Here is a 24,697-nt window from a genome sequence, read left to right as displayed (position 1 = left end):
GTGATCTGCTGGAATTAACCAGATTGCTAAAACAAGAGGAGAAGGTGATTCAGCCGCCCGAGGAGCGGGTTGAGATTGTTATTCCACGCACCGCCGAGGTCAGGAAGGAGATGAAAATCCGGGCCGTTTCAGAGGCAAGTTGAAAGCAGAATGGTAGCCCTGTTAAAAGAGCATGTGGATATTTTCGCTTGGTCGTGTCAGGATACGCCAGGGTCGAACACCGATATCGTTGCTCACAAGCTACCACGGAGAGAAGACTGTCCTCTTGAGAAGCAGGGCGCCGATGCCGCGTATCAGGGTGACTTTGTTTCATGATATGATTCGTCATGAAGTTGAAATCGAATGCTATGACTTGATAGCAAAGTCCCAGACAAGAGAGGGGCATCTGGCAGACCGGGGCAAGTCGTCCGACTGGTTGAGACAATTCAAACTGAGGTTGAATTCGAATGAGTGCACTATCAGAGTGCGGTCCGGTAAGATGTTGGGGTTCATTGTAAGGGAGGAATCGAGGTTCATCCTGCAAAAAAAAAAAAAAAAAAAAAAAAATGCCTGAACCGAGGGAATAGAAGAGAGGTTCGTGGTTTCTTAGAAAGATTGAACTACCTGTCATGGTTCACATCTCACCTGACAGCCACGTGTGAACCTATATTCAAAATGTTGAAAAGAAAAGATCAAACGGTCAGGTGAAATAATGATTGCCAAGGGGCATTGAAAAATAAAAGAATAAGTTGCAGGAACCTCTGATTCTGAGAAATTGTTAATCTGTACTTGACGGCCTTCGAGGGGTCTACGAGGTGTATTGGGTCAGCATGACGCGTCTTGTCGAAAAGAGCATGCAATTTACCTTAGCAAAAAGATTATCGACTGTGAAACAATACATTCACTGTTCGAGAAAACTTGATGAACTTTGGCATAGGCTGCTCGCCGATTGAGACAGTATATGCTGATTCATACCACTTTGTGGATTTCGAGATGGATCTGATCAGGTAGATGTTTGAAAGAGCCAGCAGTAACCGGACGGGTTGTGAGAGTGCAAAAGAATATTGACTGATTTGTGATGCTCTCAGAAAGCAATCAAGGGGTGTATTGTCTGATTACATCTCTCTGCAACCCGTTGAGGATTATCAACCGATGAAGTTTGAAGCTCCCTGATGAGGACATCTTGAGGTGCTCTAATCGAAAGATTGAGAGTAACCGATCCCGGAGGAGGGGCCTGACCCTGAATCCGAACGGGTTTGATGTCTGATGGGGGATAAGGTGGATGAGGTAGTGCTTCCTGGGGAACGATGGAATGTACCAACAATGGCGACCGAGTACGAAGCTGGTATCCTGGGTACCATACCGCGGTACGTACGTCTGCTGGGGCACATGCCTTTCTCACTCAGGAAGCCTGATTGAAGAAAAAAGGCTGGTAGTCATCCGTCATGGGCAGCTATATCAGCAGTGAATGAAGCGTGCTTGTGACAAGAAGGTGCGACTTCAGGTGTATCACGTAGGTGATATGGTGTGGAAAAGGATCCTTCCTCCTCAAAACGATCGAAGGGGCAAATGGACACCGAATTATGAAGGTCTATTCGTGGTCAAGAAGGTTTTCTCTGGCGGAGCCTTGTTGCTAACGACCATGGATGGCGGAGATTTTCCATCCCCTGTGAATGCGGACGCAGTTAAAAAATACTTCGTGTAAAGAGACCCGCTGGACGAAAAGAACAAAATAGTTCAGGCAAAAATGGGCATCCCGGCGAACCAAAAACAGAAAGAAAAGGTTCGGGCAAAAATTAGGGATAAAATGAAAAATGTACACCCGGCAAGTCGAAAACCTGAAAAGGCGACTTGGGCAAAAAAGGGTATCCCGGTGGACTGAAAACCCGAAAGGGCGGTCCAGGCAAAAGAGGGATTGAAACGAACAATTGCGTCTAGCATGATCGTTTGCGCTTTGGTTAAAGCATCATGGATAATACCCGGTAGGGATCAGTCAGAAGCGTCTTGTTCAGAAGGCAGAAAAGCACGGAGAGTCTGAGGACATATGGGGTGTAACCGAGTTGGAACTCGATGAGATCACGGGTTTCACGTTGCCATTAGGATAGATTTTTCCTTTTGAGCGCAATTACCTCTTCTCAGGAATTGCTTCCTTTTGTATTGCTCATTTGAGCCACACTTTTCCAATCAATAAAATGCATATTCAGTCAAATAATTTTGTTTTTGTTTTTCATTACCGCTTTGATTGCAAAAACATCCAGAAATTTTTTGATAAAGAATCTTGCATTTTAATACATACAGGTCCCTTCCAATGCATGTTTATAAGATTGAAAATTTGAAATCTTATTTGGAAGGTTGAGTGACCCAAGTGTTGAAATCTTGACACGCCTGGGGCACGGTTTTATCTAACGATCTGTTTTGCAGGAACTGTTAGATGTTTTTTACTCACTTGCATGTTGTGATGTGGAAGCTTTGACAAGGGAGATCCCCATGAGAGTCCGATCAGGGACGAACGTATGAAGAAACGACGAAGCGACGTTGCGACGTATGACGAGCCTTGATGATAATCAAGAAGACTCTTCAAAGTCGGAAGACTGGAAAGTTTGTAATTCCCCGCAGAGTTCGATCAGGGACGAAGGAGGAACGGAGAGACGACGAGAGACGCCCGACGACCATTGAAATTAATCAAGAAGACTCTTCAAAGTCGGAAAATTGAAATTTATGTATAAATCCCAGGAGTACGTCTCTCGTCGAGTGCGGAACGACTTGGAATGCAAGATGATGGAGCAGAAAAGGTCCAGACGAGTCTGGGAGTTCTCAAAAGTGGAAAGCTGATACGAGATTAGGAGGTAGATACCTTGGTTCGATGAGTCGACAGGTGTTGTGCCAACTTTTCTTATTTCCCCAGCTAGTTCCCCGAGTGGAGCGGGTTTTTTCAATGACATATCTCTCCAACAGTGTTCATTCTACCAGTGGATTGGACAAGTTCCCGTAGCAGACGGATTTTTGCATCACCAGCTGAGTTGATTCTACCTATGGGTTGCGCGGGTTGTCTCCAGCGGAGTGGTATGCGTTTCCCTAGCAGGATCAGGATGGTTATCCCCGGCAGGTGATAGAGTGATGCATCCCCAGTTGAGTCTGGAGATTGCTATTTTCCCCAGCGGAGTATTTGTGAGCATTTCCCCAATGAAGTCAACAGGTATCTGTGAGGGTTTTCCCAATGCCGAGTCAGGATTAATGTCCTCAGCAGGTCAAAGACTGTTGTATCCCCACAAAGTGTTGGTGGTTCCTATCCCCAGCAGTTTCCCGAGTGGATTGGGTGCAAAGGAGGTTCTTCCTCAGCAAGGGTTGCTATTTCCCAGCAGCAGTGTTATTCCCCAGCAGGGTGGAATTGGAGCGGTGACGAGTTCCTCAGCAGAGTGTCTCGTGCTTCCCAGAAGAGTCCCTTGAGGGGGATATTTTTTATGCATTCATCATGTAGAGTAAGCATAGCATATTGCATAGAAAAATAATAAATCGCGTAGCATTTCCATAATTATGGAGCATTACGCAGAAAAAGATCATGCATCATTGTTGCAAGCATAGAGCTAGTCTCAAGCCGTGGTTACCGTTTGAGAGGTGGTTTTGCCCAGAGGTGAAGATGTTACTCCGAAGAGTTTAGCCTCATGATTGGATCAGAGATGTACCCCAGTAGTGCGATACTGGAGGGAGTTTTTCCGTCGGGCAGAGATGGAAAGGTTACGCGATCAGTGCGATTCAAGCCGTGATTACCGCTTGAGGTTTGGTTTTGTCTGACAGCGAAGACGATGCTCCGAGGAGTTCAGCATTGTGAGTTTGGAACCACCGTTTCTTCCCAGACATCAGTAGGTGTTTGGTCGATCATTGTTTGATGTCTGTCCGCATCATTGTTTGATGTCTGTCTGCATCATTGTTTGATGTTTGTCCGCATCATTGTTTGATGTCTGTCCGCATCATTGTTTGATGTCTGTCCGCATCATTGTTTGATGTCTGTCCGCATCATTGTTTGATGTCTGTCCGCATCATTGTTTGATGTCTGTCCGCATCATTGATTGATGTCTGTCCGCATCATTGTTTGATGTCTGTCCGCATCATTGTTTGATGTCTGTCCGCATCATTGTTTGATGTCATGTCAACATCATTGTTTGATGTCATGTAAACATCGAGTTTCCTCCCGGTCATTGGTTAATGTCTGGTCGAGCTTTTTTTGGTGTCAGTAAACATCATCGTCCGATGTTCGGTAAACGTCGAGTTTTCTCCCGGTCATCAGTCAGTGCCGGTGGGAGATGCTACTCTGAGGAGTTTAGCATTAGAACGTCAGAGCAGCAATGTTCCCCAGTAGTACGATATTGGAGGAAATGTTTCCGTCAGACAGAGATGGAAATAAAATCAAAGGACGTTACGCGATCAGCGCGATTCCGGGGTTCAAATGGAGAAAAGGAGATACTGAGGTATTTTCTGGGGTTCAAATGGAGATAGAGTTGAAGATTATATCCAGGATGAGGTCCTTGGGATTATCTTCTGTTCATGTGTCACCTTAGACTTTGGCGGATGCCAGTGGAGGTCGTTACGGGTGTCTTCGGAAGAAGAGATGCACATGGTACCTTCCTTTTGTGAAGGTGTACCCTCTGATATGTCGCCCTCAGAGTGGTGTTTGGTGTTATTTCCGGCGTTGCCAGCGGAATTATCACGAGAGATTGGAGAACGGGGTTCAAATGGAGAAAAGGAAATGTGGAGACATTTTCTGGAGATGGGGTTCAAATGGAGAAAGGGAGATGTTGCGGCATTTTCTGGAGAACGGGGTTCATATTGGCGATCGCGGGTTATCGTCAGGCGACTGGGGTTCAAACTGGAGATGGGGTTCATTATTTTGGCAAAGAGGGAGTGCTGAGGCATTTTTCGGGGTTCAAATGCAGAGGTCCGAGGATCGTTTGCGCAGAAAAATTTCGGGGTTCAAGAAAATAAGAAAAAGAAGCAGAGAAACGTTCGGGGTTCAAGAAAATGAAAAGAGATAAGAAAATTTCGGGGTTCAAGAAAAGCAAAAAAAAAGGAGAATAAAAAAAATAGAGGAAGAATGATAATCCCGAGTGGATGTGTGGTGTTCAGACCATGGTTATCCCTGTGTTACCATTTATTTTGGTATCCAGGTCGACGTTTCAAGAGTTTGTTTCTTCGCCGCTGCTGACAGGCGTTGCTAATTATCTCATCAGAGTGCAAATTGTTCGTCTATTTCTTGGTATTCAATCACTCTTCATCCTGATCATCTGAAAGCCGAGGCTATTCATATCGACAGGTTCACAGTGGATTGAATAGGGGCAGCTGTAACACCTCAAAATTTGCCCTCCTCTCTTGGGACTAGCATTAACATATTTGCATATCATTTTAGGGCATTAGGCATTTCATATTGCATAACATGTGGATACATTGTGCAAGCTATCCTCTCAAGTCTTGATCAGAAGATGAGGAAGTCAAGTGCAAGCCTAGGGTTTATTGACTGATCATGGGCCATCTGAGGATTGGGCTGTGAATTAGGGTTTCGTGATTCTCCAAGGATGTTGGACTTCATCTTGATTGCAATGATACATCATCATCATCATGGTTGGATGTCATCAGAAGATTGAAGAAGATTCCTTGAGATTAGGGTTTTGACCACTGGTCAACCCTAATCAGTTGCATTGGGCCAGTCAGGGCATAATCAGGAGATGAGGTTTATGATGGCTATGGGGTTCATTTTGTGATTATATGGTGCTTATTGAGGCTAGGGTATCACCCTTGAGGCATTTCAGTTGAAGATTGGAGCTTAACTTGATCTATGCATTGCCAGATTCATCTGTCAGATGAAAAGTCAATTGTGGTCAACTGTACATGATTTGGTGAATTTGAAGGTGAAAATGAGTTGAAGACACTTCATTCATGTTGGAACAAGTGTTTAATGACATCTCAAAGTTCAAGAATGAAGAAAATCAAGTCAGGACAAAAACTGCCAAAAATAGAAAGTGACTTGTAGCTGAAGTTTCCAAAAATGGAAAGTTTTTGACCTCAAAAACAGATGTCCAAGGAAGCTTCAAATGAAGAATTGTTCAACATGACAGATGTAGATCTTGTTCTCACCTTTCCAAAAAGTCCAAGAACTTGAAAATCCAATGTGTGGTTTGCAAGATATGGCTCATTGAATTTCAGAAAAGACCCGTAATCAGGAGGCCATAACTACCACATACTTTGTCCAAATTGCAAGTTCTTTATATGCACAAACTCCATTTGACATGTACTTTGAGGGTGCATCATTGGATTTTCCCAAAAATGGCCAAGGCAAAAAGCCACTTTTCAACTGGACAGCTGAATTGGACCAGGGGCAAAATTGTCCAAATGTCAGAATAATTGGAATTTGGAGATGAGACTTTTTCCAACACCTCAGGAATGGCATTTTAAGTGTGTTTGAGTATTCATTTTGTGGTTAATGCACATGGTTTGAGTTTTGGGTTGAAAAATGAAATGCTAAAAATGGATCAATTACCACACACATATGATTTTGAGAAATACTCAACCAATTGGAATAGGAATAGTTTCTACACATCACATATGGCATTTGGGGGTTGCTTGAGCTGTCAAAACAGCTGGCACTAGCTGTCATTGTGTATTGACCAATTTGCCCTTGCTTACAAAAATTGCCATTTCACTAACATTCCAAATTGCTAATTAAACATGATTAGTGGTGGATTAATGCAAGGTATATAAACCAAATCATCTCCTAATCATAACAGAACCTCACAATTACCAAAGTTGGATCTCAAAACCTCTCACATTCTCTCAATTTTCATCAAGAACACCAAACCCTCAAATCCTTCAATCTTCCTCAATCTTGAACCAAATCTCGAAATTCTTTTTGCTTTGAACTTGTATCATCATGTGCTAGGACTGTTTTTGCCTCTCATCATCAATCAAGCTTCGAATCATGGCTGTTCCAAGAAGCTCCATCAATGGTGAAATCGGATTTTGAGCGATAGAAGCCAAGGCAAGTGGAGTTGAGCGCATCAATCACCTTCTCGATCTCTTTCCTGCATCTGTTTGAGGAAGAAAAGCTCAAAGAGCACTGATTTCGTGGCTGCCATTCCAGGTATGTGAATTTTCGACCGTCACGATTCTCTTAATGCTTATATGTGTTAGAAAGAGCATGAGACGTAGGTTCTAAAGCTGCTTGTGGTTTAGAAAATGATTAACCATAGGAGGAGAAATCTGGAATTAAAGTTTCATATCCAAACCCTAACTCGTTCGATTCTTGAGTTTTAGGAATTTTTAGGATGAATTGAATGGATATTTGGAATGTGCTTGAGAAGACGAGTTCAATGACTATATGCATGTCCATTTCTTTTGACGTTTGATGTTCTTCGATTTTTCGATTTTCTGGAGAATTTCGTGAGGAAGACGAAGCTGGAAGGTGTTTTGATCTGAAAATCTGTTCAAATTTTCAAACTGGAGGTTTCCCTCCCGCGCCTGTTTTATTTACAATACTGCCACTGTGCAGTTTTAATTAATTTGCTTAATTCACAAAAAAATCATTAACACATTGAAAAAATCATAAAAAATTGTAGAAAATTCATAAAAATGTGAGGATTTTTTCTATGACTTTGTTGATGAGTGTAGGATTTTTTTGACCTATTGGTCAAAGTTGTGCATGGCAAAAATATTATTTGACCTAGGTTTGTTTCACATGTATCCATTTTTGATACATTTTTGCAATTTGGTCATGAAATACTCATATCATAAAATAAATGGCTGAAAATTTTTGTGGTGGTTCTTGACTCATTGAGGATTATTTATATGTAAATTTCATGAATTTTTGATACCTGGTTAGAGAGCAGCAAATTCTGGAACATAGGTGTGACAATTTGTGTCACACCTCTTGATGTCAACTTGTTGAATTTAATTGGATAACCTATGCATGTTAGAATTGAATGAAATTTGGCATGGTGAATTGTTGATATGTTAGGATGTTGTATGAATTTTGTAGAATTTTTCACTGCCTTTTCTAATTGATCATGATTTTTCATTTCTGGTGATTGAAATTGCAAGCTCATGTGATACATGTTGGTAGATTGATTGGGAAATCCTCATATTGTATTGTATGGCCATGAAATTTGATATGCATGAACTAGACACATTGTGTGACCTCCCTGTTTTGGTCTCATCCATTTCTTTTTAGTTTCCAATGAGATATGAATTTTTGAAGTGGATGTATGCATTGATGGTGTGAATTGAAGCATGTAATTGTGTCTGTTTTTGTTGATTTTCATTGACATGGTTCCATTTGCCCAATTGAGCTCAAATTTGACATGGTAGACCTTGATTGATCCCTGTTTAGGTGTATTTAATTTGAGAATTTTTTGATGTGTTTTGGTATGGATTTGAATGCAATACTTCTGTTTGTATGCTTGGTGGTTCATTTGAACCAATATGGATTGTTTTGTGCATGAATTGAACTTGATGGATGATATAAACATGAGACCAAGGATGTTTGCTCTTGTTTGATGATAATTTGATGTTGGATGATGCATACCTTGCTGTTTTAGATTTTTTCTTGCTTTTGGACCCTAGGCTTGGCCTAGTGGTCTAGTTGCTAATATTTGCTTGATTTTTCAGGATCAAAAAAGCAATGTACATGGAGAATGATACAAGTTGATTTTAATTGATGTTGTGGATGTTTGTACACTAACATAACATTGTTTTGTAGGTGTTGAAGCTTGGGCTTAAGCCTTGAGCTTGCCTTGTGTTGTGCAATAGCTTGTATAGTTTGACTGGTTAACTGTTTATTGTTTATGCTTTGTCTGTCTGATTACTGACTGAGTTTGACTGTTTCCAGGTACTTTAGTTGCTCAGTTCCTTGTGAACTTTTGCTTTGCGTTGCTTAAGCAACTTGCATTTGAGGTATAACCTTCTTACTTCATGTAGTCTGGAGACCCGGCTGTTACCGAGCCGGGCAAATTGTCTGAAGTCCTCCTTAAGAGGCAATGCTTGTGTATGTTTATTTTTAAGCCAAGCAGGAAAAGCCCTTCAAGTAAGGCAATTGGTGGAAGGTAGGGGTATGCAGTCTACCCCCCACTATTCAGTTGAGTCTTCTCCTTGCTCCCATTACATGGTTGTAGCATTGAGATCAAAAGCCCAAGATCTGTTGTGTCATAGTCTTCGAGTATAGAAGGGTTCCCCTATTCTGGACCCATGCTCATTTGTCAGCTCTCCCTGGTTAGGGATAAGAGCTGTGAGGTCTCATCCTCACTTCATCCTTTCATCTGCTTCACCTTAGCCTCGTAATGGCAAGGTTAAGAGCAAACACAGCCTGTACAGACGACTTGCTTAGGCGGTCAAACCCCTTTGATTGAGCCTCTTGTTTGGTTATAGTGCGTGCTGTGTGGATATCTGTTTGAGATGCTTGTTCTCATTTGATGTATGATATATGATTGTATGCTTGTGTGCTAGCTTCTTTCCTGGTTAGGTTAGTTTGCTTATGCAAGTAGGATAGAAAACCGAACTTAGGGTTAACGATGCATGACAACATTAGGCTCGAGTCTCAGCTCCCTAGTTGTGTATCTTTCCCCGGTTTCTGGTTAGCAATTTAGTCCCTTTCAGGGGAACTACATCGCCCTGATCCTCGTGCCAGACGAGGTATGTAGGCAGGTGGTCGTGCGAGACCACTCCGGGCAACCTTTTTCTTTTTTTTGCGTGCGTTTACTTGTTATCTGATTATGTGTGTTTGGCTCGGATGCCGACGTAAGCCCAGTGATTGGCAGTCGGGCTCCACGTTTGCCGTTTTGTACATATTTTGGTTCGGATGCTGACGTAATTCCATCCAGTGGTTGTCGGGCTCCATGTTTGCCACCCTTGCTTGTTTGTATGTTTTGTGTTGTTTGGCGTGCGTAAGCCGAACTACAGTGGCTCTGATTCTTGTTCCAGACAAGATATGTAGGCATAAGGTGCGATACCTTATCGAGCCCGTTTCTCCTAACCCCACCTGCGTTCCCCGTGTGTGTGTGTGATGTTTAGCAACCTTTTCTTTATTCTAGGACGTGGATCCCGTCGAATACGACGGACGTGAGGGGTGCTAATACCTTCCCCTCGCGTAACCGACTCCCGAACCTTTTCTCTCTGGTCGCGAGACCATGTCTTTCCAGGTTTCTCTGAGCGTTTCCTTTCCCTACTTTGGGATAAATAACGCGTAGTGGCGGCTCTGTGTGTTTTTATTTTCGAGTCCCGCCGGTTGATTTTTCGCAGGATGCGACACAAAGGTTTTGCCGCGATGTTTTTGGAGGATTTAGCTCTAAAGTTCAAGAAAAGTGGAAATTGGAATGCATTCTATGCTGTGTTGGCTTTATTGATCCATGGGATTGTGCTCTTCCCAAATGTTGAAAAAATTGTGGATCAAGTAGCCATAGAAGTCTTTCTCTCTGGCAATTCAGTACCATTTCTCTTAGCTGACATTTACCACGCCCTTCACGCTCGACATGAAAAGAGGGGTGGAACTTTGTTGTGCTGTGCTCCTTTGCTTTACACTTGGTTCATGCAACACATGCCCGAAGAAGGTCCTTTTGTGGCAAAAGAACTTAAGTCTCCTAAAAAATTAGCTTCTCACTGCAAGCTCCATCAGATGGTATATCCGAGAGTGGGAAACCCCAGACATTATAGTCAGCTGTAGGGAATTTCCTAATGTACCGTTGTTGGGCACCAAGGGTTGCATCAATTATAACCCTATGCTATCTCGAATGCAACACGGTTACTCTATGGATGGTCCTCTTGACGCAAAGGACTTACAGCCATTTGTGCTCTCTGACATCCAAGCAAGCAATCCTGATGTAAGAGCAGTACGAAAGGCTTGGTTAAAGGTTGTAAGAAAGGGTAAAGAGTTTGGAAAAAGAAACATTCTCGCCAAAGAACCTTACACTCAATGGGTGAAAGAAAGAGTTGAGAAAATCCAGTTGCCATTTATCTTAAAGGCTTCAGCTTTTCCTAAAACTCCTGATCCCAAGCCCATACTCCCTGAGGATATGGAGAAACTCGCTACTAAGGTTAAGGAGCTCGAATTGGAGAATACTGAATTGCGAATTCAGATGAACCGAGTTATCTTGGAAAATCAGAATTTGAAAGGGGAACGTAAGGGAAAAGCCCAAGAACTTGAGGATAATAACAAGAGAGCCAGGCTATCGGAAGACAAGAAAGATGATCTTGATCATATCCTATTAGGTTCCACATCAGTGATCCGAACCAGGAAGGAAGAGCTCAAGAAAGCTGAGTATAGGATCTGTGAGTTAGGGAGAATGTTGGATAAATCTCTTATGGATAAAAAAGAAATTAAGCTCGACTTTGAGGCATAGATCTGTGACTTGAGGGACGCTCTGAAGAAATGCGAGGAAAAGTTGTCTCGCGAGATACTCCAAAAGGAAGAAGCTGAAAGAAACTGTCACCATCTCAGGTACCAGTTGGAAGAAGCTACTAGGAGGTTTGCAGTTTTGGAGAGCCAAGAAGGTGATGCAGCCTACTTACTCCTAAAAAATGATTGTGTGTATTGGAAGAGGTTGTATAGAGAGGCTAGAGCAACCTTAGATGAAGATCAAAAGGTCATCCAGAAACTCCAAGAGCTCTATGTTGAACGGAATGGCAAGTTCCGCAACTTAGCTAGGTTTGTTAACCTCAACATGTTGGAACTCCCAGAAAAACTCCAGGAAGCGGATTGGTGTATGTGTCCAGAAAACACGCCTCCTCAAGTTTTCAATTTCGTCAAGTTTATCAAGAAAATGATGAATGAGCTCACCACAGATCTGACTACGATCATAAGAGCTGAGACAGAGCTTAAGTTTACTTGTACTTGAATTTGAATTGTTGGTGTTCAAATCTTTTTGTATTCGAATCATGTGTACTTGAAGTTAAATCCTTTTGTATTCGAATTTGATTTTAATTAATGGAAGTTGTTATTTTGGGTCTCAATTATTACGTGTTATTTTTATTTAATATGTTCTAACATTGCTGAAATAAGTAATAAAGATAACTAAGAGCTTTACACAAAATGCACCCATAACACGCACTCATGACATTCTTCAAACAAAAAACTCATTTTTGTGTCTTCTTCAGTTCCACACTGAGTCCTCAACATCACTACAACACCAGAGCCAGCGCTCGTCAAAGAATGGCAGATCAAGAGCATGAATTGGAGCGAGTAAGCTCAGAACTCGAAGACCTACGAGGAAACATGGGTCAGGTCATGGAGATATTACAGGTCATCAGGGCAAAGTTAGACACCCAAACGACGGTTGTTTCAGAAATCGCCGGTCCATCGATTGAACCCCAACCTGCAAGGACAGTACCAACAACCTGGCCAACCTATGGTTTACCTCCCGGTTTCACACCTACAGTTGAAGGCGCCCCTGGTTTTGCGCAATCAACTCAGCAAATGGCTCCTCTACCAACCATCAATGAAAATCATCCAGTGGTCCACACGTTCGCACCACCTCTCGTTCGTGCACATGTGCAACCTTACTTTGAGGATCAACAACACGCTCCAGACTTTTCAGATGAAGATGAGGAAAGGCAGGAAGACATAAGAGGGATGAAGGAGAATTTCCAGATTCTTGAAAAAAGGTTGAGGGCTATGGAAGGTGACCAAGTTTTTGGTGCTATTGCTAAAGAGATGTGCCTAGTGTCAGGTCTTGTGATTCCTGCGAAGTTCAAGACCCCAGATTTCGATAGGTATGAAGGTCACTCGTGTCCTAAGAGTCACCTTATTATGTACTATCGAAAAATGGTTGCGCACGTGGAGGATGATAAACTTATGATACATTGCTTCCAAGACAGCTTGAGGGGTGCTCCCTCCAAGTGGTACTTAAGCCTTGATCAAAGTAGGATTCGTTGTTTCCAGGACTTATCTGATGCTTTCATCCAACATTATAAGTATAATATGGATATGGCCCCAGATAGGAGGCAATTGCTCAGCATGTCCCAGAAAAATAATGAGTCTTTTAAGGAATATGCACAACGATGGAGGGAAGTGGCCTCGCAAGTCGAACCACCCCTTGCTGAGAATGAGTTAGCAGATTGGTTCATGGATACAGTCAAACCTATGTTCTATGAAAGAATGGTGAGTAGTGTATCTGCAAGCTTCTCTGACCTGGTCGCTGTGGGCATAAAGGTCGAGCTTGGATTGAAGAATGGAAAGATGATGACTATCTCTGAAACATCTGGTAGTAATGCCAAAAAGTTTCCTGGAGGATTTCAAAGAAAGAAAGAGGGTGATACAAATGCAGTGTCAACCAATCAAAGGAGGAGTCATTCATGGAAGAAACAACACCAATTTGCTCAACAACCAACTTATCCAGTACAATATGTTCAACAACCATATGTGGCAGCTGTCACACCAAATTTCAACCAATCACAAGCTTCTGCTTATCAACCTATTCAACAAGCACCAGTATACCAGCAAACGCCCGCGCCACCTACTTATCAACAGCCAAGGGCACAAGCTCCTCGTCCACAAAATCCTCCAAATCAAAATAGGGTACAAAAAGGTAGAGTTCCGTTTGCTTCAATCCCTATGACATACATTGAATTGTACCCATCATTACTACAGAGAGGGTTGGTGACTCCCAGACCTTTGGGTCCTCCACCAAATCCTTTACCTCCATGGTACAATCTAGATGCCCATTGTTCTTTCCATGGGGGTGCCCCTGGACATGATTTAGAAGGATGTTATGATTTAAAGCATATTGTGCGAGACCTGGTTGAGAAGAAGATTCTTTCATTTCGAGACGTCGGACCCAATGTAAAAAGTAACCCTTTGCCAGCACATGGTGATGTTAATGCCGTCGAGGATGCTTCTGATGTGTGTATAATCAAAAATGTGGAAGATGTTAAAACTCCGTTGCTAGCGCTTCATGCAAGATTGGTGGGGGCTAGATTGATTGATACATGTCACGACAACTGTGAGGAATGTGCCGTTCATCCAAGAGGATGTAAAGTGGTACGAAAGGACATTCAGAACTTGATGGATCAAGGTGTTTTACAAATTTGTGGTCCAACAACAAACGAGGAAGTTTCAGTCATTGAACCCGTTTTTAATATACCAAAACCGTTTGAGGTAACTTATCACAGAAGAGATGTTGTTCATCCATCACTCGTGGTAGCTTGCATGCCTACCCCATTTCCTTTTGAAAGTACCAAGGCGGTACCCTGGAAGTACGGCATAACAGTGGTAGATGGAGTGGTAGATGGAAAACCCAAAGTTGCTGAAAGTAAGAAAGGTTTGGAGAATGTTGACATCGACTTCACTAACATTGCAGGGACAAGCAGGATGACCCGCAGTGGTCGGATTTATACTCCCAATTTTAATGTGAACCCTCAAGAGCCAACAAGGGAAGCAGCAAATGTAAATCCTACCCCAGAACATGGAGGGGCACAGCCGGCTGTGCAAGCAGATGAAGCAAGTGAGTTCCTAAGGATAATAAAGAAATCTGACTACAAGATAGTTGATCAGTTACATCAAACACCATCAAAAATATCTATCTTGTCTTTGCTTCTGAATTCCGAAGCTCATAGGGAGGCTCTACTGAAAGTGCTTGCTCAGGCTCATGTTACCCAAGATATAACGGTCGGCCAATTCGATGGAGTGGTCGCCAATATCATAGCCTGCAACACTCTAAGTTTCAGCAATGAAAAGCTACCCGAAGAGGGGAAGAATCACAACCGCGCCTTGCATGTATCCATAAAGTGTCAAGAAGATGCTTTGGCCAGAGTTCTAGTTGACACTGGATCATCCCTCAATGTTCTACCAAAGAGGGCACTCGCCAAATTGTCTTACCAAGGTTCGGAATTGAAACCTAGTGCGCTTGTGGTAAAAGCATTTGATGGTTCTCGAAGGACAGTAGTTAGGGAGGTAGAGCTACCAATACAGATCGGACCACATGTATTCCCCATCAATTTCCAAGTCATGGACATAAATCCAGCTTATAGCTGCCTTTTGGGACGCCCATGGATACATGCTGCTGGGGCAGTAACTTCTACTCTGCATCAAAAGATGAAGTTCGTTGTCGATGACAAGCTCGTCATTGTTTCGGGTAAAGAAGATTTTATCATCAGTCAACTCTCCTCTTTCCGTTATATTGAGGTTGATGAGGATGCCTTAGAAACCTCTTTTCAAGCCCTTGAAATATCCAATGCCACACTTGAAGAGGTTAAGGATCCTATTGAGAAAACCAGTTTGTCGTTCGCTTCTTTGAAGAGTGCAATATCAGCAGTTGAAAGTGGAGGCCCTGCAGGTTGGGGGCAAGTCATCAACGTCAATGAGAAAAATGTCTGTTTTGGTTTGGGGTACAAGCCTTATACTAATGGAGGAACCCTGGTCCCTGCAAAGGACCGTGTGCGGAGCATACAAGAAGTTTTCCTGAGCAAAGGATTTATCCATGGAGATCAAGTTGGTGCAGTGGAAGATGACACTGAAGATGGAGAAACATCAAATCTGATATACCGATGTGAAACAGCCCTGACAAATTGGGAAGCGGTTGAGATTCCAGAAGTTTTTCCCGTGTCAAAGTAATTGTGTTTTCCTTTGTGTTTTTGAAAATCCTTAGCTCTGCCCAAGGCTAATGGATCATTTGTAGGGCCCCTTTTGAATTTCAAAAAAATCATTATGACAAATAAAGAGCGTTTTGTTCAAATTCTTGTCGTTCATTTATCTTGTTTTTCTTTCCTTAAAATGACAATCCTTTCAAAAACTACAAAAATAGTTTTTACTTCTTTTGCATTTTATTTCCATTTTTCTAAAAAAAACCATCATTAAAAAACATGCAGAATAATCAATAAACCAGTTGAATTCGATGACCCCGCTACTTCCTATAATTTTGAACTCCCCATCTATCAAGCGGAAGAGGAGAGTGAGGAAGATTGTGATTTCCCTGAAGAACTGGAAAGGATGCTCGAGCACGAGGCAAAGGCCCTTCAGCCACATCAAGAACCAGTGGAAACAATCAACCTTGGCACCGAGGAAGACAAGAAAGAGGTCAAAGTTGGGACTACACTTGAGGCCAGCATCAAAGAAAGATTGATCGAGTTGCTACAAGAATATGTAGATGTATTTGCTTGGTCGTATCAGGATATGCCAGGTTTAGACACTAATATTGTTGTCCACAATCTACCACTACAGCCAGATTGTCCGCCAGTGAAGCAAAAGCTCCGAAGAGCGAGACCCGACATGGCTCTAAAGATTTGTGACGAGGTGAAACGTCAATTCGATGCCGGTTTTCTAGCAGTTGCAAAGTACCCTCAATGGGTAGCTAATATAGTACATGTACCCAAAAAGGATGGCAAGGTCAGGATGTGTGTTGATTATAGGGATTTAAACAAAGCTAGTCCAAAGGACGATTTCCCCCTGCCACATATTGACACTCTGGTAGACAACACTGCTAGGTTCGCGGTCTTCTCCTTTATGGACGGATTCTCGGGTTATAATCAAATTAAGATGGATCCAGAAGACATGGAAAAGACCACATTCATCACCCCCTGGGTAACATTTTGCTACAAGGTAATGCCATTCGGTCTCAAAAATGTTGGGGCAACTTACCAAAGAGCAATGGTCACTCTTTTCCATGACATGATGCACAAGGAAATTGAGGTTTATGTGGATGATATGATTGCAAAATCCCAAAGTGAAGAGGATCATATAGACCACTTGCAAAAGCTATTTGAGCCTCTTCGGAAGTTTCGACTACGGTTGAATCCTGCTAAATGCACCTTCGGTGTCCGATCTGGGAAGTTGCTTGTCTTCATTGTCAGTCAACGAGGAATTGAGGTAGATCCAGACAAGGTTAGGGCAATACAAGAAATGCCTGCTCCACGTACAAAGAAAGAAGTTAGAGGATTCCTGGGACGTTTGAACTACATCTCTAGGTTTATATCTCATATGACTGCTACGTGTGAACCTATATTCAAGTTGCTCAGAAAAGATCAAGCAGTTGAATGGAATTCTGAATGCCAAATGGCTTTTGAGAAAATCGGACAATACCTGCAAGAGCCCCCTATTCTAATTCCACCTGTTCAGGGGATACCACTCTTTATGTACTTAACTGTGCTTGAAAAGTCAATGGGATGCGTGTTGGGACAACACGACGAAACCGGTCGAAAGGAGCATGCCATCTATTATCTAAGTAAGAGATTTACCGATTGTGAAACCCGATATTCACTCTTGGAGAAAAATTGTTGTGCTTTAGCATGGGTCGCTCGTCGTCTAAGACAATACATGATTTGCCACACTACTTTGTTGATCTTAAAAATGGATCCAATAAAGTACATCTTTGAAAAGCCTGCTTTAACTGGAAGACTCGCCCGTTGGCAGATGTTACTATCTGAGTATGACATCCAATATGTGTCTCAGAAAGCCATCAAAGGGAGTGTGTTGTCTGATTACTTGGCAAACCAGCCCGTTGAAGATTACCAGCCGTTGAAGTTTGACTTCCCTGATGAAGACATTATGGTAGTAAAGGATTGCGAAATCCCAGGACTTGATGAAGGACCTGAACCCGGATCTCGGTGGAAGCTCATGTTCGATGGTTCTTCCAATTACATGGGGCATGGCATAGGAGCTGTTCTATTAAATCCGAATGGTGGATACACTCCTTTCACAGCAAGGTTGTGTTTTGATTGCACGAACAATATAGCAGAATATGAGGCATGCATCCTAGGCATTGAAGCAGCAATTGAACTCCGAATCAAAATCCTTGAAGTATGTGGAGACTCAGCCTTAGTGATATACCAAGTCAAAGGCGAATGGAAAACCCGCGATACCAAGTTGATCCCATATCGTGCCTATGTCATAGAACTAATAAAATACTTTGACGAAATCACTTTCCGTCATATCTCGAGAACTGAGAATCAAATTGCTGATGCTTTGGCTATGTTGGCTTCAATGTACCAAGTTAGATTCCATAATGAAGCACCTCTCGTTCAGATCGAGCGGAAAGTTGAGCCTGCCTACTGCCAGTCAGTTGAAGAGGAAGCCGATGGTAAGCCCTGGTTTCAGGACATCAAATGCTTTTTGCAAAATCAAGAATATCCAACAGATGCAACAACCCTTGACAAGAAAACATTGAGGAAGTTAGCATCCAAATTCTTCTTGAGCAATGGTGTGTTGTACAAGAGAAATCACGACATGATTCTGCTCAGATGCGTGGATGGACGTGAAGCGGACCTGTTGATCAAGGAGATTCATGAAGGATCCTTTGGAACTCACACCAATGGGCATGCCATGGCCAAGAAGATTTTGAGAGCTGGTTATTACTGGTTGACCATGGAATCCGACTGCTTCAATTATGCTAGAAAATGTCATAAATGCCAAATCTATGCCGACAAGGTACACGTGCCTCTGACCCTACTAAATGTTTTGACGTCACCTTGGCCTTTCTCAATGTGGGGCATCGACATGATTGGCGCCATCGAGCCTAAAGCTTCCAATGGTCACCGCTTTATCCTGGTTGCCATTGATTACTTTACCAAATGGGTGGAAGCCGCCTCTTATGCTAATGTGCCAAAACAAGTGGTTGCATAGTTCCTCAAGAAAGAGATCATTTGCCGTTATGGAATTCCAAGTCGGATCGTCACAGATAATGGGATGAATCTGAACAATAAGACCATGAAAGAATTATGCGAGAGCTTCAAGATTGAACACCATAACTCTTCACCATATCGTCCAAAGATGAATGGCGCTGTTGAAGCCGCTAATAAAAACATCAAGAAAATTCTGCAAAAAATGGTAAAAACCTATAAGGATTGGCATGAAATGCTACCCTTTGCACTGCATGGATACCAGACTTCCGTCCGCACTTCAACAGGGGCAACCCCGTTCTCCTTGGTATATGGGATGGAAGCAGTTCTCCCAATTGAAGTAGAGATACCTTCAATGAGAATCTTGATGGAGACCAAGCTAGAAGAGGCTGAGTGGATTCAAAATAGATTTGATCAGTTAAACCTCATAGATGAGAAGCGAATGACTTCTTTGTGCCATGGACAATTATATCAGAAACGACTTAAAAGGGCTTTTGACAAGAAAGTACGTGTTCGGGAATTCAGAGAAGGAGACCTCGTGCTTAAGAAGATCTTGCCAATACACAAGGACTCACGTGGGAAGTGGACTCCCAATTATGAAGGCCCATATGTTGTGAAGAAAGCCTTCTCCGGAGGTGCCTCGATTCTCACAACTATGGACGATGAAGAGCTCTCACACCCTGTGAACTCTGATGCAGTTAAAAAATACTATGCCTAATAAAAACCCACTAAATCGAAAACCTGAAAGGGCGATTTAGGCAAAAAAAGGGTATCCCGGTGGACTGAAAACCCGAAAGGGCGGTCCAGGCAAAAGTTAGGGATGAATAAAAATGGTAGCTCGCTAAGTTGAAAACCTGAAAAGGCGACTTAGGCAAAAAGGAGCGTCTCGGTGGATTGAAAACCCGAAAGGGCGATCCCGACAAAAGTTAGGGGCAAAAGGCATAAACTGCATCAGTTGTTACTGATTAACACCAAAGAATTTAAGGCGGAAGATCAATCCAGTCACTCCCCTTAGAAGCAAGGTTTTGGGGAAATCATATCTATTAAGGATGTTAGTGGTCACTGAGTTCAACGTAAACCTTTCCTTATTGCCATTTTCCAAATTGTAATATTTCATGGAGCTACGCCATTTGTGTGCTACCATTCTTGAATAAAATACAAGTTTTCCCAATCATTGTTAGTTGTGTTCATCTACGCTTTTCTTTGTTATGCAAAATGTCATTTATTTGTTAATAATGAAATTTTGAAACTTGAAAAAGAATTTGAAATTTAGTAAGAAGAACAAAATTACTTTGATATATGTGAAAATCAAAGGAAAATCATTTGTTTCCCCGAAAGCCTCAAGGTTGCATAAATATTCCTGGATCACCAACAAAAGTCCCCATGGAATATAACTTATTAATCCTCTAGAAGGATGGACCTTTGGTTATTTATAACTATCAATCATGATAGATTCTCCTCTGGACGCGCCTGTTAATTGTACGGGTATGAGTTATTGGTGTTGAGGAATCAGAATCTCTGTAAACAGTCCCTACAAACTCCCAGTCTTCCAAGTGTCAGCATTCTCATAATCATGATCATTCATATATCATGCATTCAAATCATGCATAGCCGAAATGTACTTCGTGCTCATTGTGCATTGACCTAGGTCTTGTTGTTGATCCTATGTCCTTTGACCTCTAATTCCAGTTTGTCTTTGGTACCCTTGAACCAACATCCGGTTTTTGCAGTCATTTTCAAGTCCAATTGTTGTTGAACTTTATTCCATTGTTAGGTCATATATGAACCTGTTGTTCAAGCCATTCAAGTCATATATGAACCTCTTGTTGAACTTTATTCCATCATCAGGTCATATGTGAACCTGTTGTTCAATACCATTCAAGGTCATATATGAACCTGTTGTTGAGCTTTTATTCCACCATCAGGTCATATATGAACCTGTTGTTCAATACCATTCAAGGTCATATATGAACCTGTTGTTGAACCTTATTCCAGTATCAGGTCATATATGAACCTGTTCTGAAGAGTTTTTCTCTATGATTGTTCCAGCATTGTCAGGTCATATATGAACCTGCTGTTGAGATTTCATTCCAGTATTACCAGGTCATATATGAACCTGTTGATACACTCTTCTTGAATTTTTCTGAGTTTGTTAGGTCATATCTGAACCCACTGTCAGAACTTCTTGATATTCCCCAGCATTGCCAAGTCATATATGAACCTGTTGTTGTGTTTTATTCCAGTATTACCAGGTCATATATGAACCTGTTGATCCACTCTTCTTGAATTTTTCTGAGTTTGTTAGGTCATATATGAACCTGCTGTCAGAATTTCTTGATATTCCCCAGCATTGTCAGGTCATATATGAACCTGTTGTTGTGCTTTATGCCAGTATTGTCAGGTCATATATGAACCTATTGTAGCATTTTTTCCTTTATTCGGGTTTAGTAAGTCATATATGAACTTACTACCGAAATCTCTTGTATTTTAAGTATCGTTTATCAAATTTCACTTTGAGTACTCCCCAATGTGTGTCTGATTCTCCAGCAGGATTTGTCTTCCCCAGCAAATTTGTTTTTTACCATTTGTCTGTCTCCCTATGGACCATCAGCACAACCCCACAGTTTGGTCTGTCTAGCAGCATCTCCTGTTAAGGGTTCACCATGTCCCTAGCAGATAAAAATTACGAAAAAAGAATCATGCATCCATACACATCATATCATATCATGTCATAGGGATTCATGATCAAAATCCGGGTCTTCTTAGTATTTAACTATCTCCCACTATGATCATATGAAGAGTGTCCTGCTTCATATTCTCTAGTTGAAGATATTTAAATAGGGGCAACTGTCATACCCCGATTTTTGATCCATCTGCATTCATCAACTATGCATCATGCATTCATTTTAGTATAAACACTAATTCACGTCTGAGGTCAATCGTTGACTTTCTGGTCAATTAGTTGACCAAAGTCAACCATCCATTCCCAAATTTTATTTCAATTGTTGAAAACTTTCTAAGGAAATTAGCAGGTGAATCAAAAGAACAATATCTACAACCCGCGGTGTGAATTTTGTACTACTCAGACTTCCCGTTTTACTTTACAGAAAATCCATATAATACAAAAAGCTTCCTCATTGATCAGATGGAGGAAGATCATTTAAAGGCGTATTGATACATACTCATTAAATTCATCAAGCATGACGAGAGCAGCTAATGAAAAGCTTGGAAATGGAAAAGTGCCTATAATTCATTACATTATAGTGCTACATGGAAATGGAAAAGTGCCTATAATTAATTACGTTATAGTGCTAGCCTGCTAAAGTCCTCGAAGCTATCTCCTTTGTGTTAACCAGCCTGAATGATATGTATTTCATTTATAGCATAGGTCGTGTACCTATATCATAGAGGGAGTGAAGTTGAATATCCGGTCATTCAATTTATTAAGTTGCAGATTTTATATTATGTACAGTAAAGTATATTTAAGGGCTTGATTTCATGCAATTTTTCATGACGACTGCAGGAGATGATCCTCATACATAATATTGATACCATGCTACCTTTCTTTTAGTGCCAAAACTAGGAACTACTGAAGATAACAACTTTGGAAGATAATATTGCGAATTTGATTTATATAAGCAGTAAAACATTTTAATGTTTCGGACCAATGACTGAATAATCTCTTTGCAATTTCTTTGACAGAATTCCAATTTTAAGAATGCGGAACTATATACAATAGCCATAACTGTTTTGCTCTACTGATTGGCTGTGTGCAGCCATATGTTTGACAAAATTCCAATTTTAAGAATGCGGAACTATATGCAATAGCCATAACTGTTTTGCTCTGCTGATTGGCTGTGTGCAGCCATATGTAATCATTTGAGCTGACTTTAATGCTCAGCTCAGGAAGGAGGATTGGTTATTATGTTAACAGTAGCATCTCCTAGGACTGCAAGGCACCAAATCCTGATCGAGAAGCCTCACCCCTCATTCCTACAAACATCAATATGTACAAAATTGAATTAAATTAATCAAGTTGATATTTGGAGATACCAAGGATGAGAGCCTATCAGCGCAAAGTACTTTCTTCCATAGATCAAATAGAATATCTTAATGCAAGCATGACCGGCGTACAGAATTGAGTCGGGAGTCTCGAGATAGTCGTGAGATGCTTGTTTACAATAATGATCCCAAGGTAAAATTGAAGATGGTGTCAAAGTACAAGAGAAACATGTGACATCCGAGTCCGTCGATGGAGCTCCAGTTTTCAATCTAAGGCACTGCAGAAGGACACTGCCTCAGAATAAGAACATAGGAAGTCTGCAAGTACATAAGTTGTGAACAATTGGGTCAATTAGTGTGAATATAGCAGGATACTACACTTGATTAATTTAAGAAGTAATGACGACTCAACTCCAAAAATTTGAAGGTGACATTACTCTTAGTAAAACCTGAGATACAATATGTCGCCATGTGAAATGCCAATCTTATGGTACAAAGAAGACCGGAAATTCTTGCACATGAAATAAAGAAGTCCTTATGTAAATGAAATATAACAATAGCATCTCCCAATCCAACACATACGAGTCTGCAACTCGTCGGCACCTTGGATAAGCCCGAAGCCAAGGCATCAATGATCTGGGCAGTTGGCGAATATGCAAAAAATATGTCTCCTGAAGAAACAAAAGATAAGCATAATAAGTTTGATAAGCTTCACAAATAGAACCATCAACCCTGTCATGGACTTGAATCTGCAACAAACAATAAAAGGCCAATGGTTAACCTGCACGATTTCACTGCAGTAAAAGCAAATCAGCAAGGCAGTAAAAAATTCAAAAGATGCCCAAAACGGAATTGAGACCAAGTAGAGGGAGAAGGTACACTGTTAACATTACCATTCCAGAACAAGCATCAAAGAGGCAATCCGATTCTGAGCACCAAAAGGACTTCACAGAGATGCTTGTTTTAATCTACCATACAACAACCCTAAACCCTAATTGCAAGATATAAAAGGTGAGAGGTGAGGACGGCAAGAAAGAGGAAAAATCAGAGAGAAAAAAACCCTAAATCCCAAAATCGAGAAAACCCTAGAAGAGAAAAAAGGAGAAAGCGGCGAAGCGAGAAAAGTCCAAGAGAACGAACCTTAGCTCAGGCGTCGATTCTGAAGGAGCAAGAGGAGAGAGATCCGCATACTTGTCCATTCGCCTCCAAGGTAGATTTCTCATCTCCTCATCGTTTCTTCCCCAAATCCACGGATGTTCGGTTTGTTTCACTTGTTGTTTAGGGTTCACGATTCTGGGGTAGTCGCTTGAAAGTGGTCGGCGTTAGGAAATGCTTGAATCTCTATCTGTAAGCAGTCTTCGTTTTGTTTTTTGAGAGAAAGAAGGAGCGAGCGATTGTAAGAGAGCAAGAGCGAGCGATTGTAAGAGAGCAAGAGCGAGCGATTGTGAGAGAGCAAGAGAGAGCGATTTTGAGAGAGCGAAGGTTGGAGATGGGCGATTGAGAAGAGAGAGAACGCGAGTGAGGGCGATGAGAGGTTTTTCGTTACTGTACCTCACATCTTCTTATTTTATTCTTTTTATTTAAAAGAAACAAATGCTTTAAACCATAAAAAATTAATTAATACGTTTAGTATTCCTCTGCCCTTTTTCTATTAAATGGTGTATAGTAATGAATTGCTTTTTGTTATTCCCAATCCATTAGCCTCTAGAACCCAACAGCCAGGCGGCTGGGTTTATTTTCTTGGATCTTTTCACTTTTAATTGGTAGTCCAACAGACTATTTCATCTTAGTTTTATTTTAATTTTAATTTTAATTTGTTCTGGTTTACTTATTCAAATTAGCATTAAGATAGTAAATGACCACAAGTGGCCTAGTGGAAAGAGAGCAATTTCACTCTCTTTAGTGTGAGGGGTTCAATACTTGGGGACATCAATCTTTGTGTTTATATTTTTTATGCTTAATCTGAATCATTTCAAGATCATTTCACAAATCAAACATAATATTCCAACCCTTTTCTAAAGGCGTGAAGAAAAAGATTATTCCGGATGGAATATCCGGTTATAATCCCGAATATTAGGCTCAAGCTGTAAGAGCTTGCAAGCCATAAATATTCGTCTTCCCTTCCACACTCTAA

This window comes from Lathyrus oleraceus, chromosome 4 (genome assembly GCF_024323335.1).
Source record: "Lathyrus oleraceus cultivar Zhongwan6 chromosome 4, CAAS_Psat_ZW6_1.0, whole genome shotgun sequence".
Classification (NCBI taxonomy): domain Eukaryota; kingdom Viridiplantae; phylum Streptophyta; class Magnoliopsida; order Fabales; family Fabaceae; genus Lathyrus; species Lathyrus oleraceus.
The sequence above is the reverse complement of the archived record's forward strand: the minus strand, read 5'-3'. Positions refer to the sequence as shown.